Here is a 20119-nt window from a genome sequence, read left to right on the forward strand (position 1 = left end):
ACTTGATGGTAGAAAATTGTTTTGATTTGGGATTGGATCAACGTGTGTCTACTTATTGTTGTAACAAATTAAATCAAAACCAGATGCCTGCTAGAGCGGTTCATAATAATCTGGAATTGGTTGAGATTCCTTCTGAGTTGAAGGATTTAAATACTTATGAATCTATTTTGATTCAAAGTATCCATCCCTTTCAGGCTATTGTAAGAATGGAGCCAAAGACAGGGAAATTGCCTCCATCAGATTTACAGAGAGGATTAAAGGGAAGAGTTGTTTATTTGCCTCTAGATTTGAAGAAAAACATTAATACAATTGGAGCAGAAAAAGTGGAAGAGGAACTTCTGGTTATCTTAGTTAATGGGGTTCCGACAAAGAGTAAGAAAATATGGCAAGATTTAGTGGATGTTAGGAAAGTCAAAAAGGCAACATTGTATTTGAAAAAAAACAATAAGTACTATAAGAATGTATATGTTGCAGAAGAGGAAGTAAGTGAAGAAGAGGATAGCGATTTGTGTGCTGGTCAAATTGAGAAAGTAGAACCCTCTAAAAGTGAAGAAATATATGAACATTATAGTGTTCATCCTTTGCATTCCAAGGAAGTCATGGGGAATGCTATTGAGTTGTTTCAAATGAAACAAGCCAAAGGGAGTCCCATTAGTGTTTGGGAGGAAAGTTTGGAAGCTCGGTGTTTCCCACAGCTATTTCCAACAGGTCAAGGAGGAAGATATGATGAGCGACCTCATCAAATTCCTGCTTCTGAATACCGGACTTTACGATTGTATGCAGAAGATGCTAGATTTCGACAATGCATTCCCTATTTGTTTCATCTCCTGTTTGAAAGCGATCTGTCTGGACTGTCATATGCAGTGAACCACATCTTGAAAAGTGGTATACAGATGCAAAACATCTCTGCAAGTGACTTTATGGATAAAGTCAATGTGCAAGACAGTATTTTGGATTGTCACCTGATTAATCTCATGGCGTGTCAGCGTGGTACTAATGAGTACTGGTACCGTCGTCATGGTGATTTAAAATGTATGCTGAGGAACTTAGGAACTCCCACATGGTTCCTCACTCTGAGCTGTGCCGAGTATGGCTGGGAAGACTTACTTGAATTTCTACGAGAGGCAAATGGAAACATTGAAAATATCGAATTCAAGACACCCGGAGAACTGTGCTCTTTGGATCCAGTGAATGTATGCAGGTACTTCAATCATAGATTTGAAGCTATGATGTCTTTCATCATGAATAAGAAGAATCCACCTCTTGGAGAGGTGTTGGATTTCTTCTGGAGAAAGGAGTACCAAGCAAGAGGTGCTCCTCATATACATATGCTGCTGTGGATCAAGGATGCACCTAAATTTGGAACAGATCCAGAAGACTTAGTGATGAGTTTCATACAACAGTATTCTACGTGTGCTGTTCCAAACGCAAAGGAGAAGAAAAGCCTAAGAGAACAAGTTCTACGTTTCCAAAGCCATCGTTGTGGAAAGTACTGTCGTCGTAAATTCAGAAACAAGGACAAGTTCTACACCAAATGTCGTTTCGGCTTTCCACGACCGGTGATTTCTAAAGGAAGAGTAAACAGTTTGATGTCTTCGCTGCGACATAATGTGATGAAGAAATCACCTAAAAATACATACAATTTGAAAAGGAACGAAGAGTCCAAGTACATCAACGACTACAACCCAGTGATTTTGTCCATGTGGAATGCTAACATGGATATACAGTTTGTGGCTGATAACTGTATGGCTGTGGCTCGGTATGTGACATCTTACATCACCAAAAAAGAAAAGACAGAATTGAAGGATATGTGGGAGGACATTTCCCATGAAAAGAGCCTCAGCAAGAAGTTGTACAGTTTAAGTCTGAAGATGTTGTCACATCGAGAAATCGGAGCTTACGAATGTTCTGACCGGTTGTCTTCAGCAAGTCTCTATGCCAAATCCAGGAGTATCGTTTGGGCGAGTCTTGGTCTTGCTGCAACGCGTAATCGAGTTCTGAAACCTTTGCGGGAAATTGAGTATTTGGCAGAAAAGGAGCCGAACAGTACAGATATTTTGAAGACCAACATGTTGGATACATATTATCCAAATCGAAGCAGTCACCTCGAGAATGTTTGTCTGTATGAGGTTCTACAAAATTACATATTCAAGAGGAACATCAAAGAAGATATTGATAAAGGAGTGTATGCTGTAATTGGAAGTGAGGGATATCTGGTCAAGCAAAGAAAATGCCACTTGGTAAACCATCGAAAATTGAGTGGCGAATCTCCTGAAAAAAAGGAGTTTTTCTATTTAGCACTTTTGCAACTTTTTTACCCTTGGCGTGCAGAAGAGGAACTGCTTGGAGATTTCCTCTGTTACGAAGACTCTTTCACTGCCGCCAAGGAGACCATAGAATGTCCTGTTTTTCCCAAATATCTAGAAATGTTGAATGCGGAAATCGAGCAGGAAGCAACGATTGCAGCCGAGATTGCCAGAGACAGTTCTCAGGACAGTCAGAGTTCTGTTTCATTGAGTCAGGATCCACTAGGAGGACCTGTTATCGAAAATGAAGCTGCCACTGCCATGAATGAAGTGGAAAGAGCCATGGCACATGCTCAGGAGGATGCGGTTAACTTAGAAGACTTGGAAAGACAACTCAACGTTGAGCAAAGGAAAATATATGACGAGGTTACCAACCAAATTGATCATGGATTAAGTCATGAGAAGAAAGAGTGCTCATGTACGTCGTTGAAGCCTGTCCGACTGTACGTGAGTGGAGAAGCGGGAACTGGAAAAAGTTTCCTCATTAAAGCAATTTCATGTTATTTGCAGAAAAGGACTGAGTCATCGTTGTCTTGTGTTGTCACCGCTCCAACTGGACTGGCAGCACATAACATTAAAGGTATTACTTTGCATCGTCTACTGATGCTGCCAGTGGAGCATGATAACAAATTACAATACCACAAGTTATCTAGAGATGCTTGTTGTGAAGTTTCAAGAGTCTTGAGGAAAATGAAACTTCTTATCATTGACGAAGTAAGCATGGTTTCCAATGTCATGCTTGCCTTTGTGCATTTGAGAATGCAAGAAGTTCTTAAAACAGAGTATGATGTGTTATTTGGTGGCAAACACATCATTGTTTTTGGAGATCTTCTGCAGCTGACACCAGTGAAAGGACAACCTGTGTTCAAAATGCTCACGCATGAAGATACCAGGAAGTGCCTAGGGAGCATTGGCAACGTCAATATATGGTTAAACTTCAATTATGCTGAACTGCATGAAAATATGCGTCAGGCGAAGGATGAAGATTACAAGAATATTCTACAAGATGTTAGAATTGGAAAAGTGACCGAGCATGGGAAAGAAGCTTTACATGCACGATTACTGTCAAATTTATATCCAGAACAAGACGTTGTGCCTGAGAATATTTTTCAGAAAATTACTGAGAAGAAATCTGGAATATGTTTGATGCCAACTCTTGCAGAATGTGCCATCTTCAACAACAAAATGTTGTATTTAGAAAACCAAGAGATTGTGAAACTGGACTCTATTGACAGAGTAGAGCATATGGGATCAACAATTATTTTGTCTGAGAATTTGAAAACAAAATTGGATTCATTAGAGAAGACTATATCTAAAACTGCAGGTTTTGAAAAGACTCTGAATGTGTGCTTAAATTGCCGTATAATTTTAAGAAGGAATTTACATGTTGAAAGAGGCCTGGTAAATGGATCAATGGGTAATGTTGTTGATTTTGTGAAATACAGAAATAGAGATGGAATTGAATTTTTAAAAATTAAATTTGATGGCATTGAGGAAGTACAGCTAATTGGTCGTTGTTCTGCTAGATTTTTGCTTGTAAAAGACTTATATGTTCGCCGTAAGCAGTTTCCTGTTTGCTTGGCATATGCGGTGACAATCCATAAATCGCAAGGTTTAAGTGTAGACAGTGCATTGGTGAATATTGGCAGTTCTGTGTTCAAGGAGGGTATGGCATATGTGGCATTGTCACGAGTTAGAACTTTATCGGGATTGTACTTGATTGAGTGTGATGTCACAAACATTTGTGCGGATCTAGATTGTGTTAAGGAATACAATAGGTTAAGAAGAGAGTATGCGCCACATTTGCCTCAATATCCTTTGTTTGAGAAACGTGTGGTAGGCCGGAAACGAAGAAATGTGACCAATACTAGGGAGGTTGTAGCAAAAAGACGAAAAGTCGATGAACCTGAAATTATAAGCAGAAAGAAAAAGGATTCTGTTGAAGATGTTGTTGGTTTTCAATTTGAAAACAGTTCTGGTGTCAACTGCTATGCTAATGTAGTGGTTAATGTTTTGTTTTCTCTAGAAAATGTAAAAGAAGAGATTGTGGTCAATTCGGATCAGAGATTTTGCAGTTTGTTGAATTCTGTGTTAGAGAAATGTAGCACTGATAGAACAAAAATAGAAAGTGTGTCTGAAATTCGAAATCTGTTAGACAGATGTTCAGGTCAAACACAATTCTCTCAAAATATTCAGCAAGATTGTCAGGAGTTTTTAATGTATATGCTTGATGTATTGCATGCTGAAGGTGTAGATGTAGATCACCTGTTTGGGCTTTCTTATCAATGGCAGCATGACTGCGAGAACTGTAGGGTATCAAGTACTACTAGTGTAGACTCAGAAAGATTTATATATTTAACTTTGCCAGACAGTAAATCAGTGTCCTTTAATAAGCTAGTAAAAGCAGCTGATCACAACATGGAGTGTAGCCAATGTAAATCTGAAATGATGTCAACATTATTTATACGAACATATGGCCAGTATGTCATTTTAATGTTCCAACGATGTAGGCCTGATGGAACAAAATTGACAACTTTAATGAAAAATTTTGTGGCTTCGCAGTTTTCAATATCAGGAAGGACTTTTGTAACTGCAGCAATTATATATCATGACGGTCCTTCAATAACATCAGGACATTACACAGCTTATTTAAAGTCTAGAAATGGCTGGTCATTCTGCAATGATTCTGTTTTAACTTTTTTTTAAAAATTGCCTTTTGACCTTAAAAATTCTTACCTGGTGTTTTTAAAACCAAAATTTTAGGGAAGGAATCTCAGGATTTGCTCTGAGGAATTTCAAGAGGTTCTAATGGCTCCTACACAATTTGGCCTTGAGGATAAGTGTAGTACAGAGTCAAAAGTTATTTTTGAGTTTTAAATAGTTCCTGGAAAATAAGAAGGTTTTCTTACAGAAAGTGGTGGGCACGGATTAGTTAAAGGACAACAGAGTATTTCCCAAAGCAAACGGTGTTCTTACCATAACACTTGACGTCATGGAAAAATAACTGCACTTTGAATGAGTTCAGAAAAACTGTTTCTTTTTATAAGCTAATTCAAGCAGCCAATAAAAACATGGAGTAGAGGTAATGTAAGTCTGCAATGCTGTCTAGATTATTTGACCAAACTTTTGGTTATAATGTCATTTTAAAATTCCAACTATATAAACCTGATGAAAGTAAGTCTTCAACTTTAATTACAAATGTTGTGGCTACACAGTCGTTGATTTTAGGAAGAACATTTGTAACTGCATCTATTATATGACATGATGGTCCTTTGACAACATCCGCTTATTACACAGCTTAAAATGTAAAAAAAGCTGGTGTTTCGGAAATGATTCACATTTGACTATGAAAAATGTTGCCTTTTAACTTAAAAATATTCTTACTTTCTGTTTTCAGAAGACAGAATTTAGGGTAGGTAACTGGCCTATAATGATTCTAGGGGTTGATATAATTTTATCTACTGTTTTATATTGCTTTGTGATTAAAAGTGATGTAGAGAATTAAATAATTGTAGTAGTCATAGAGGTAGTGTAAGTCTGCTTCATAGTAAGCAGTATCAGTGTCATAGGAAATGTAGAACATGAGTGAGCAAGAAGGGTAAGATATTACTAGTCCAGGATTGTGAAAGTGATCTTGAACGTTTTCTTTCTGAAAGTTGCGGAAATACAAAATGACGGGATTTGCTTACAAGAATTCCAAGAGTTATAAATGGCTCTTACATGATTTGGCCTTGTTGAAACGTGTGGTAGAGAGCGAGAAGTCATTTATTGTATGTAACATATTTTTCAAAACGATGGAGGTTTTCTTTCAGAAAGTGGCGGGCTGAAAATAAAAACAGCACAACAGAGTGTAAGCTGTTCATAGGACATCCTTCGACGTCATGGAAAGTAAGTTACTTTTGAGGAGTTCTGATTTCTGATTGGTTATGTTATATGGGTTTTTTAAACACAATCATTTTGATTGTGGTTTTTTTTCCCCGCTGTTATATGATGAATACCTTCAAGTCACTGTTTTTAGTGAAATTTGATACATTCTGAGAACAGCAAAAATAAACCATTTAACATGTATAATTAATTCTGTACTTTTTGTATTTATGATGTACATTTAGAACTGTGTAGGAGGTATGGAGAAGCTGAGGCTTCTGTAAGTGTCAAAGTTGTTGCATACAGTGCTCACATTCTACGTAGTCTTTCATATGATAGACTACATTTCCACAATGAGATACCTAAGCAAAGGAAACACAGGTGATGTGATTGTGGAATGAGCAAAAAAAATTGCACGTTTTTCAATTACATTACCTGTGTTTCCTAACATTACACATCACATTGTGTAGATGAGGTTTAGGCCTGTTCCAGGAGACAGAGGAGGTCTGACATTTGTTCAAGAGTGCAGTGGACATGACTCACTTCGTTGGTAGGCCTGCACATGTATTATCTCCTCTATACTCTTCAACAAGCCTAAATTTCATCTGCAACCCTGAGTAGGACTTACCTGAAACAAATCTGTGGATAGGTTACACCTTATCAGCATCTAGAAACAATAATTTAAAATGTTAAGGGCAGTTTTATGAAGGCTGTGTGCCTCTTTTGCGCCGCTGTTCCGTCACTTTTGTGTAAAAGATGCACCATGTTGCAAGATAGGCCTCAGTTCATTTCCAGCAAGATACCGTCAGTTTAAAATGTATATAATTAGGACTGTGTAGGGGGCATGGAGAAGCTGAGGCTTCAGTAAGTGTCAAAGTTGTTGCATGCAGTGCGTACTCTTTCATATGCTGGACTACATCTGCACAATGAGATACCTAACCAAAGGAAACACAAGTGATGTGATTGTGAAATGAGCAAAAGAAATTGCACGTTTTTCAAATACATTACCTGTGTTTCCTAACATTACGAATCACATTGTGCAGATGAAGTTTAGGCCTGTCCAGGGAAACAGAGGAGGTCTGAACTTTATTGGTAGGCCTGCACATGTATTATCTCCTCTGTACTCTTCAACAAGCCTAAATTTCATCTGCAACCCTGAGTAGGCCTCACCTGAAACCAACGTCTGGATAGGGCACACCTTATTGCCATCCTGAAACAATCATTTAAAATGTTAGGAACAGTTTTATGATGATTGTGCACCTCTTTTGCGCTGCCATTGCGTCACTTTTGTGAGACAACAGCAGTGCAAAAGATGCACCATGTTCCAAGATAGGCCTCACTTCATCTGCATCAAGATACTGTTAGTTTAAAATGTATATCTTTAGGACTGTGTAGGGGGCCTGAAAAAGCAGAGGCTTCTGTAAGTGTCAAAGTTGTTGAAAAACTGTTTGTCCTTCAATCTTTTCCCTTGTCTTTTCTAATTTTTAAATACATGTTTTAATATTTTTCAAATGTTTGTTCTCTCTTTCACAGATTGAAAGTATAAAAATAACAAGTGACTAAGTTAACGACAATTATAAGGTAAATGTTTTGTACTCTTTTCATTACATTTCTATCACATTTAACTACTATTAGTTCCACTGCTTCATTTCTTTAACCCTCACTTTCCTGCCTTTGCTACCTCCCTCATTCCTGTATCTATTACTTACTTACTTACTCTACTCCTTCCACTCCTTTTCTCAGTCCCTCTCTTCTCATAGTTCCTCACTCTTGTTCACTCACTCCGTCTCTATTACTCTCACTGTCTCTAACTGATCACTCTTTCACTACTTGTTCATTATGCTTTCTCTGTGTAGTTGAAGCACACTAAGGGGCATATTATGAACACAGCCAATAAAATTATTGCTGTTTTTTATCGGCAGAAAACTGCTGCAAAAGCGGTTTTAGCGGCAGTTTTCTGCCGCAAAAGCGGCTTTAGCGACACATTTCTGCCGATAAAAGCTGCAAAACTTTTATTGCCTATGTTGATAATATGCCCCTATGTTATTTACATTTCTTTGCTGTTTCAATTATTCCTTTTCTGTTACTTCTTCTTTTCTGCTTTCTGTTTTTTCTCTCTGTTATTCCACATGTTTTAATCTTATTTTGAACATTCACTCATATTCTCTAAGAAACTCTTCTTTGTTATTCTTCTACTCTCCTTTTTTTCTTTCACTTCCTTATCTATTTTGTTTTTCACAATTATACCCTCTTCCATCTTTTCTTCGGTAAATAGATCTATTAAACAGTATCTCTGGTTTAGTCCCTATAGCTGTCTTTCTTTTAACATTACTCTCTGTTTACTTCCCTTATACTTACTCTTCTTTTTTAAAAAAAACATTTTTGGGTTCGCTCCCGGTTCGCGTACCGGGGAGCGAACCGGGAAGCGAACCAACAGAAATAGAGGTTGCCAGAGTGTTAAACATTCTAGCAATTTTTTTATAAAGGGGAGGTAGTTCTGAAAAGAACTTTTTTTTTAATGTTTTTGTTGTTTTATATATATATTTTTTTTTCTGAACATTTTTTGTGTTTTTTGTGTTTTTTGAACAATTTTATGTTTTTTTTGTTTTTTTGGGAGGAAACAACGAAAAACAGAAATCAGAAAGGGCTCAACAGGAGCAAAAAAAAATTATTTTTTGGGGCGTTTTGAGCACTTGTGGTTTTCATATGCTCTGTTTATCAAATTAATACTCATATTGGCACATGAGAGTAGGCTACCACAATAGATACACACTATTTTCATGTGCACAAAATTTTCTTGAATGTTTGGCACTGTTTCCCGTGCCTCTGGCCCCGACAGAGTTACCTGTGCCGATGTCCTGGCCACAGGAGTTGGGGGGTTGTCTTGGAGGTCACGCATCTCTGCCCTGCTGTAATTTAGTGGATGCCACCTCTGCATATGACGATGCATAGTATAGTTGCCGTAACTATACTTCTTATCTGTGCCTCTAGATAAATCTTCTTTGCATATGAGGCATGTCACATAGCGAGCATTCACTTTTTTTTGTCCTTCAGGAAAAGAAAAAAACTGCCAAATAAAACTATTTTTGTGGTGAGATATTTCCGGGGCTCCTCACGTAAAAACTGGCTTGGCTGTACTTCCTCTTCCTCTTCTTGGTCCTCTTCCTCCTCTGTGTTGGGAAGGAACTGTGGAGGTGGTCCTCTCTTCCTTGGTGGTGGTGGTGGTGGTGGGGGTGCACCAGCTGCAGCTACTACTGAAGCCATATAATACTCAGCAAAATAGGTCTTCCTTTCACAAAGTTGAAAGTCAGAGTGAGAAAAAAGGTGGGGGCTTTCATCATTTTGGAAAAAAAAATAGTTCTAAACCAATGAAAAGTGTTATTTTTAGGTCACATGACCTAGCCTTACATCATTAGGAAACCAAAAGTGAAATGAACCAATGAAAAGTTTTATTAACAAGTCACATGACCTGTTACGCTTATGTTACGCGCTGCGGGTCGCGCACCGGATCGCTTTCGGTTCGCGCTCCGGAGCACTTCCGGGTGCGCTAACGCGTGCGTCATAAGACGCATTACGCGGCAACGCGATACGTCGCGCTTATGCAACGCGCCCCGGATCGCTTCCGGGGAGCTGCGCTTCGCGCCTCGGTTCGCGTACCGGAGCACTTCCGTGTGCGCTAACGCGGCGCGTCACAAGACGCATTACGCGACAACGTGATACGTCGCGCTTCCGCGACGCGTCACGATGTTGATTTCTAACGCGGCAGTTGCGCAAACGGAACGTTTACCGGTTCGCGTACCGAGTCGCGGCACCAAATTGAGCTAACGGGAAGCTACACGGTTCGCGAACCGGGAGCGAACCAAAACATAATAATAAAAAAAAATTATTAATAAACATATAAAATATCTTTTTTGATTTAAAGAAGAATACATTTTACAGCTATAGATATTAGCTTTTAAAAAACCATTGAAATTCACTGAAAAAACCATAGGTTATAGACCATATATAGTTAGGAATTAGCATTTACAAAACCTTGAAAATTCACTGAAAAAACCATGGGTTATAGTCCATATATAGTTAGGAATTAGCATTTACAAAACCTTATTTTACTCACACAAAACCATTGAAATTCCATATATAGTTAGTTGCACTAACTATATATCGCGCACCCGCAATCCACTGCTGATCATGTCACATATTACATCATTCATGACATGGTCAGTGACATCACTGATGACATCTCAAATGACATCACTGATGACATCACTGATGACAACATCCAATGACTGCATGTTTCTGTAAAGTTAAAATATGTCTTACATATTGAAGAATGAGTGGATGTATAAGTGTCTGGATGAAGGATTTAGTAGGTGCATGACTGACTGTATGAGTGAGAAATTAAATGTGTCTCACTGAGTGCATGGATTAGTGACTAAACTGTCTTAATTTGTGCATCATTACGCCTGTTGTTCTGTAAACTGCTGCATGTGTTGATCAGTAGCTATATGAGTAACTATATGGGTTATTGATTGGTTGCTCAAGTATTTGAATGGGAGACTGAGTGTGTGTGTGGGTGGCTGGGAGGTGTATGACTCTGTGCATAGATGTGTGAGCAGTTGAGTCACTAGATGTATGGGTTCAAAAGTGCATGTGGAAACAGCTGTATGGGCGGTTGACTGTGTGCATGAGTGTATTGGTGAGTGAATGGATATCTCAGTGCTACATGTCAAAGTAAGTACATATGTAAAACACAGTACATGTGAGAGTTGACATATATAAATAACTGTGCATAAGAGCCAGTGAATGTGTGAGTGGCTGTATGGATCATTGTGAACTTGTATCAGGGATTGTATAAGAGAGTAAATATGTGTTAGTATATGATTGAATAAGTAAGGTGTGTATAACTGTATAGTTGAGGAAATGGAGGTGTGATTGATTCTTTGCATGACTGACTAGGTGTGTAAGTAACTCCATGTATGAGTGACAGTCTGTGAGTGTCTGTTTACACTGAGTGTATCTAAGGTTATATTAGAGTCTGAAGAGGTTCATCGTATTATCACATGAATGATGTCATCAGTGATGTGATCAGTAATGTCAAATGAGATGTCATCAGTGATGTCATCAGTGATGTCATTTGAGATGTCATCAGTGAAGTCATCAGTGATGTCATTTGAGATGTCATCAGTGATGTCATCAGTGATGTCACTGACCATGTCATGAATGATGTAATATGTGACATGATCAGCAGTGGATTGCGGGTGCCCGATATATAGTTAGTGCAACTAACTATATATGGAATTTCAATGGTTTTGTGTGAGTAAAATAAGGTTTTGTAAATGCTAATTCCTAACTATATATGGTCTATAACCCATAGTTTTTTCAGTGAATTTTCAAGGTTTTGTAAATGCTAATTCCTAACTATATATGGTCTATAACCTATGGTTTTTTCAGTGAATATATATATATATATATATATATTACCTACTGGCGGTCGCAAGTAGGTATATATAGTTAGGATTTTTTCTCTATGGGTTTTTTGAAAATTCTATGTCTAATAACTTTGGCGTTTGTGGACGGAATTGGCTGAAATTTTCAGGAAAATGGCACATTTTGTTTCTGAGCAGCCCTTAAAAATTTGGGGGGGGTTCGTCCAGTGGGGGCCGAGAAAAAAGGGGGGTCCCAAAACGTGTTTTTAACATTGAGTTTTCCATAGGGCGGTTGGCCTCACTTTTAGCCCGAACGGCTGAATGGATTTGCACGAAACTTGGCAAAATTTTTGTAGGGACTGGTAGCCCGATGTGCCTTTTGTAGGTCTCAATATATGTGCTCCAGTGGATTTTGAGAAATTAACGTTTAAAAAAAGATATATATCTGTAACAGCGGACCGGTTAGCGCTCTGGTTCGCGGACTTTTCGTGCAACGGAGCTTTGTGAAGCGAAGCTGATTGGTTCTCCGGCGTCTGTCAACATTCCAAACAGTCCGTAGCGGCCGCCATCTTGTCTCTCGGTAGGATCGAGAGACAAGAGGAGGTCAAAACAAAGGGGGAAATAACTATAAGGGGGCATAGTAGATCCTCGCTGACCCCCTAGGTTTGATGTGGAGGTTTTAAAAGGGCCCCGCGGGGCAAAAAAAAATAATAAAAATAATAATTGAACGGCTGAATGGATTTGCACGAAACTTGGCAAAATATTAGGGACTGGTAGCCCGATGTGCCTTTGCTAGGTCTCAATATATGTGCTCCAGTGGATTTTGAGAAATTAACGTTCAAAAAAAGATATATATCTGTAACAGCGCTCCGCTTCGCGTAACGGAGGTTTGCGAAGCTGATTGGTCATTCTGTCACTGGGCTATAGTTGGGCTACATCTGGCTGATATTTGGGCTACATTTGTTTTTTTGTGTGTCTGGCGGCCATCTTTGGGCTACATTGGGCTACATTGGGCTTCATTGGGCTACATTCGGCTAATTAGCAAATAGCTCATCGCAAACTAGGAATGGTAAAGAATCGCTATTTATTCCTTAAAGTTCGCTATTTAGGAAATGCAAATAACTTTGATGATACATATGGCGGTTCATCTCTAACAAGATAAGAAGCATAGGGATAGATTTATGATGACTGGCGCATCACCAGGGATGTGTTAGTCATTCTGTGCCGCTGTTCCGTCACCTATGGTGTGCTGCATTTACAATGCGGCGCATCATGGGGCAAAAACAGCACAGATGCGTGATGTATCTGTGCCGTAAAGGTGGCGCATTGCTGGAGTTGTATCGCAAGTGTGATGAAGCTCCAGCAAGGGTCGGGGGTGCCCCTGTCGCAGGGTTTCTGTTCTCACACAGAACTGTGGACAGAGGATTGGAACCTCGGCGAATTAGGGTGTCCCAAAACTCACGTTAGTAATCAAAAACTATTTAGCAAGCTAGGTACAGTGTCACATTGGATATAACAAACTCTCAATGTTTAGACAATCCAGAATATGAACTTATAGTACCTCAGGATACGTGGAACTCATGAACAGTCGGTCGTTATAGATTTCTTAGAAACCAGAACATGGAGTTAAGAAGAACAGATGTGTATTTGAAATGTTTATTTACTAATGCCGTCTTCTCAGGCGTAGTACCTTAGATAATAAAAGTACACATATTATCAGTAGCAAAATTACCAGCATAGTTACTAGTACATAAAAAGTGAATGGTGATAGTATGTTAACATGCTGTAAATGAATAAGAGTTAGCAACACTTATAAGCAGCCGCGGGCCGTGGAGGGAGTTACGGTGGGGCAGGGAGGCGGGGAGGGGGAGGGGCAAGGTAGAGAGGGCTCCACCCTGCTTCTCCCCCTCCCCGCCTCCCTGCCCCATCGTAACTCCCTCCACGGCCCGCGGCTGCTTATATCTCACCCTCCCTAATACACATATTATATTATTTGCTAAGAAGGTCTCTTTGTGTTGGTTTAGGGCGTGTCCATACTTTAGTGTCTTAGATTTGAAGAAATCACATCAGCATACACCAGCTCTCTCTTCATGTGAACCGCATCAACTGTTGTGTATGTGTGTTCGGCAAAGCAATATAAAACCCGCCTCATGCCCAGAATTGGCAGAAGTTGCACTTATGTTATGAGTATGAAGTCGTGGAGATCAGACCTCATAAAAATTCTGTATCGTGTTGTTCTTGAAACTTTAGCACTCGCTGTACAGATATAGTTTAACAAGTAAAGCAGATAGTAGACCAATAACATATTATTCTCATGTAAACCACGATGAACTACTAGGTGGAAAGCTAAAGCAACAACTAAGTGTCGTGTGCAGAAGTTGCAAAAAAGGAAAAATGGCGTTTAAACCGGTAATGAGCCCATGCTAACTTAACACGGTGTAAAGATATCCAGGACCTAGATGACACCTCCTCATGATCCGGAAACGAACTGAATAAGATAATAGAAGTGCCATCTCATGAGAGCAGATTGCAAGTTTATATGTGGACGGTCCGCAAGGTAAAGCATTAAAAACTAGGAAAATTCAATGCTAAAGAAAAATAAAACAGCCAAGTACTTTATCGAGTCTTAAGCCAATAGGCAAGGTAAATAATAAAAACTTGACAAATAAGTCAATGAATTGTCAATGAAATGCTAGTACTCAGCATATCAAACATGAAAAAGGTCTATGACATAACTGTGTATGCAAAATAAGCTGCAACAGCCTCCAATAGGAAGTCACCGTCTTCATCCGAAAACAGTTCAGCCATCCAATTTAAAAGCGGAAAAGAACATACGTGCTCTCCCAGCACCGGATCCTCTATCACCATCAGAGGACAGCTCGGTGGGTTTTCAAGAAAGCTGTGTTCCAAGAAAGACTGTGCTGCCGCCAGTAAATTCCAGGGACCAAGTAGTCCATGCATCAATGCCACAGCCATAATCCTTTCGCCAGGACAAATCAACTCGTGAGTAATGATAGGAGTCATCAGCTAATTAAAGTCGACGTCAGGAGAAACCGGTCCGCAGAGACACAAATCAATGGCCCAATCGAAATCACAGGTCAGGCAGTGAAATACAGGCTGGACACAGGTGAAGTAGGAGAACCGAAAAGATAATCCATATGCCGTGCTTAATATCGCCAACGGCATTGTGCCATAATATTCTAGCATGCGATTGCGGAACAGTGTCAGCAGCTGCAGGGTCGGAGGTTGCATAGGAGGGACATCCATATTTAAAAATGTAAAAAAGCACAAGAGCGTCCGCTGGTAATGCAAGTAAAAATGCCAATCCACGAACCAGAGTGCAGAAAATACAATGAAAGGGAGCAGGGATGACTCCAAAGATTTTCTCAAATGAAGTCACGAGACCACTGGTAACAACTTTAAAAAAGTGTGCCAGGGATTTTGTGGAGGATGCGTTAAAGATAGTCGGAAACATGTTGCTGAAATTGAAAGGCAAACCTGTGTACGGGTGTTCGCTATGTGAAGTACGAAAGTTTCACGGGCCGAACTCAAGGCCACCTCTCTCTGAGACAAAAGAGCTCTTATTCTTGTCATGCCGTTGAAACGTGTCCCAAGGTTGGTATTTGTGGCCAGATTGAAAACTCCCTATGTTCATGTGTGGGAGGAAATAGAACATTTCTGCAGCAAATAACCCGTTCACTTACTGTTACGATAAAAGGAATACTTTTAATTAACTCAGAACAATCTTCATTATTGAGCATCAAATAACTACCATTTTCCAACAACTTGAACGTGGGGATGATAGCAGGAACTGGCGTGCCTTGCAACACGCAAGCCATATTTGGTCGGTGTTTGTTGCATGAATCGTGTAACTGTATGTGCCTACACATTAGTGAATGATCTGGCGTCTCAGTGCATTCCTCTCCATTCAGATAAACTTCTTGATCATCTTTGAAGCATCTGTATGTGTATGGAAGCGACCAGACCTCATGAACAAAAGCACTACCTAAAGGTTCATAAAGACCTATTGGTATATATTTCATACAATTTGAAAACTTATATAAAGCAAAAGGCAGCGTTATTAAACCGTGGATAAGGCATGTTGCCAAAAAACCCGCAATCCTCTGCTGATGATGTCACTGAGCATGTCATGAATGATGTAATATGTGACATCATCAGTAGTGGATTATGGGTAATAGTATCTCTAGTTTACTCCCCTATAGCTGTCTTTCTTTTAACATAAGTGTGTGTTTCCTTCCCTTACACTTACTGTTTTTGGTTCGCTTCCAGTTCGCGTACCAGCGAGCGAACTAGGAAGCGAACTAAGAGAAATAGAGGTTGGCACAGTTCCAAATATTGTACCAATTTTTTAATAACGGGGAGGTAGTTCTGAAAAGAACTTTTTTTTTTATTTTTCTGAACATTTTTTTACTGTTTTTGAATTTTTCGGAACAGTTTTATATTTTTTGGGGTTTTTCTTGGAGGGGGCAATGAAAACGATTCATTGTAAAGGGCTCAACAGGAGCAACAAAACAAAAAAAAGAAGTATTTATTATTTTGGGCGTTTCGGACAAACTTGCATATGATAGTCAATAGCTCTGTTGATCAGAGTGATGCTTCTTTCTCCGTAGGAAATGAATCCATCGCAAAATACGCAGGTGTGTTTTACTTCACCAAATCTCATTTGTATATTTGGCACCATCTCCCTGCCCTCTGGTCCCGTTACTTCCGGTACAACAGATCTTCTGGCCATAATAGGGAGATTATCTAGGTCGTTCCGAAACTGTGCAGCACTGTAGTTGTTAGGATGCCACCTAGTCATATGGCGATGCATTGTGTAGTTTCCGAAACTGTATTTTTTGTCGGTCCCTCTGGACAGTCTATCTTGACATATAAGGCAAGTTACGTATCTTGCATTTACTTTTTTCTGACCTTTGGGAATTTTAAAAAATTGCCAAATGAAGTTTTCTTTCCGGTGAGACGTCTTGGGCTGCTCAGGCAAAAACTGCCTCTCTTCGTGCTCGTCCTCCTGTTCCTCTTCTTCTTCTTCTTGTTGAATTACAACTTGAGCAGGTGGTCCACTCTTCCTTGGATGTGGTGGAGGTGGTGGGGAAGCACCAGCTGAAGCTACTAAAGAAGCCATTGCTCAGTGATCACAAAGGGTCTTTCTCTCACAATGATGAAAGTCAGAGTGAGGAAAGAAGGAGGGATTTTCATCATTTGGGAAAAACAAGAGTTCTCAACCAATCAAAAGTGTTCATTTTAGATTATATGACCTAGTCTTACATCATTAGGAAACCAAAAGTGAAATGAACCAATGAAAAGTGTTATTACCAAGTCACATGACTTGCTGTGTTTACGTTAAGCGCTTTGCAGGGCCTCCCGGTTTGCTTCCAGAAACCTGCGCTTTGGCACTCGCTTCGCGTACCAGTTCGCTAACGTAGCACGTCATATGACGTATCACGCGACAACGTGGAACGTCATGCGGACGGGAGGCGTCACGATGTTGTTTTCTAACGCGGCACTTGCGGTAAAGAAACGTTTACCGGCTCGCGGTCTATTTCGCGGCATCAAGGTCAGCTAACGGGAAGCTTCCCGATTCGCAAAGCGGGAACGAAGAAAAAAAAATATTTTAAAAAAAAATTATTCATAAACATATAAAATATATTTTTGGATTTAAAGAAGAATACATTTTACAGCTACAGATATTAGCTGTTAAAAAACCAATGAAATTCACAGAAAAAACCATAGGTTATAGACCATATATAGTTAGGAATTAGCATTTACAAAACCTTGAAAATTCACTGAAAAAACCATAGGTTATAGACCATATATAGTTAGGAATTAGCATTTAGAAAACCTTATTTTACTCACACAAAACCATTGAAATTCCATATATAGTTAGTTGCACTAACTATATATCGCGCACCCGCAATCCACTGCTGATGATGTCACATATTACATCATTCATGACATGGTCAGTGACATCACTGATGACATCACTGATGACATCTCAAATGACATCACTGATGACATCACTGATGACAACATCCAGTGACTGTATGCTTCTGTAAAGTTAAAATATGTCTTACATATTGAAGAATGAGTGGATGTATAAGTGTCTGGATGAAGGATTTAGTAGGTGCATGACTGACTGTATAAGTGAGTGATTAAATGTGTCTCACTGAGTGCATGGGTTAGTGACTAAACTGTTTTAAATTGTGCATCATTGTGTCTGTTGTTTTGTAATCTGATGCATGTGTTGATCATTAGCTATATGACTAACTATATGGGTTATTGATTAGTTGCCCAAGTATTTGTATGGGAGACTGAGTGTGTGTGTGGGTGTCTGGGAGGTGTATGACTCTGTGCATAGATGTGTGAGCAGTTGATTCACTAGATGTATGGGTTCAAAAGTGCATGTGGAAACATCTGTATGGGCGGTTGACTGTGTGCATGAGTGTATTGGTGAGTGAATGGATATCTCAGTGCTACATGTCAAAGTAAGTACATATGTAAAACACAGTACATGTGATAGTTGACATATATAAATAACTGTGCATAAGAGCCAGTGAATGTGTGAGTGGCTGTATGGATTATTGTGAACTTGTATCAGGGATTGTATAACAGAGTAAATATGTGTTATTATATGTTCCAATAAGTAAGGTGTGTATAACTATATAGTTGAGGAAATCGATGGTGTGATTGATTCTTTGCAAGACTGACTAGGTGTGTGAGTAACTCCATGGATGAGTGACAGTCTGTGAGTGTCTGTTTACACTGAGTGTATCTAAGGTTATATTAGAGTCTGAAGAGGTTCATTGTATCATCACATGAATGATGTCATCAGTGATGTGATCAGTAATGTCAAATGAGATGTCATCAGTGATGTCATCAGTGATGTCATTTGAGATGTCATCAGTGATGTCATCAGTGATGTCACTGACCATGTCATGAATGATGTAATATGTGACATCATCAGCAGTGGATTGCGGGTGCGCGATATATAGTTAGTGCAACTAACTATATATGGAATTTCAATGGTTTTGTGTGAGTAAAATAAGGTTTTCTAAATGCTAATTCCTAACTATATATGGTCTATAACCTATGGTTTTTTCAGTGAATATATATATATATATATATATTCACTGAAAAAACCATAGGTTTACTTATTTTACTCACACAAAACCATTGAAATTCCATATATAGTTAGTTGCACTAACTATAAATCGCGCACCCGCAATCCACTGCTGATGATGTCACATATTACATCATTCATGACATGGTCAGTGACACCACTGATGACATCACTGATGACATCTCAAATGACATCACTGATGACATCACTGATGACATCTCATTTGACATTACTGATCACATCACTGATGACATCATTCATGTGATGATACAATGAACCTCTTCAGACTCTAATATAACCTTAGATACACTCAGTGTAAACAGACACTCACAGACTGTCACTCATCCATGGAGTTACTCACACACCTAGTCAGTCTTGCAAAGAATCAATCACACCTCGATTTCCTCAACTATATAGTTATACACACCTTACTTATTGGAACATATAATAACACATATTTACTCTGTTATACAATCCCTGATACAAGTTCACAATAATCCATACAGCCACTCACACATTCACTGGCTCTTATGCACAGTTATTTATATATGTCAACTATCACATGTACTGTGTTTTACATATGTACTTACTTTGACATGTAGCACTGAGATATCCATTCACTCACCAATACACTCATATATAATATATATATATATATTCACTGAAAAAACCATAGGTTATAGACCATATATAGTTAGGAATTAGCATTTAGAAAACCTTATTTTACTCACACAAAACCATTGAAATTCCATATATAGTTAGTTGCACTAACTATAAATCGCGCACCCGCAATCCACTGCTGATGATGTCACATATTACATCATTCATGACATGGTCAGTGACACCACTGATGACATCACTGATGACATCTCAAATGACATCACTGATGACATCATCTAGTGTCTGTGTGTTTTTGTAAAGTTTAAATACGTTTTACATATTGAAGAATGACTGGATGTATGGAAGACTGAGTGTGTGTGTGGCTGGCTGGGAGGTGTGTGACTCTGTGCATATCAATGTGTACTTGTATCAGTGATTGTATAAGAGAGTAAGTATGTGTTAGTATATGTGTGAAAAGTATGGTGTTCTGTGTTTAACTATAGATGAGGAAATCGAAGTGTGATTGATTCTTCACAGGACTGACTAGGTGTATGAGTGCATATGATAGTGTTCTAATAATAAGTGACTGTATGTATGAGTAATTGTATGGGTGAATGAGTGAATGTGTGTGTAGACGTACGAATCAGTGAGTGTGTATGTAGTAACTGGTATTGGTGTGTCATGATGTCATCAGTGATGTCATTTGAGATGTCATCAGTGATGTCATTGCAGATGTCATTAGTGATGTCATCAGTGATGTCACTGAAGTATGGTGTTCTGTGTTT

This window comes from Lissotriton helveticus, chromosome 2_1, assembly GCF_964261635.1.
Source record: "Lissotriton helveticus chromosome 2_1, aLisHel1.1, whole genome shotgun sequence".
NCBI lineage: Eukaryota > Metazoa > Chordata > Amphibia > Caudata > Salamandridae > Lissotriton > Lissotriton helveticus.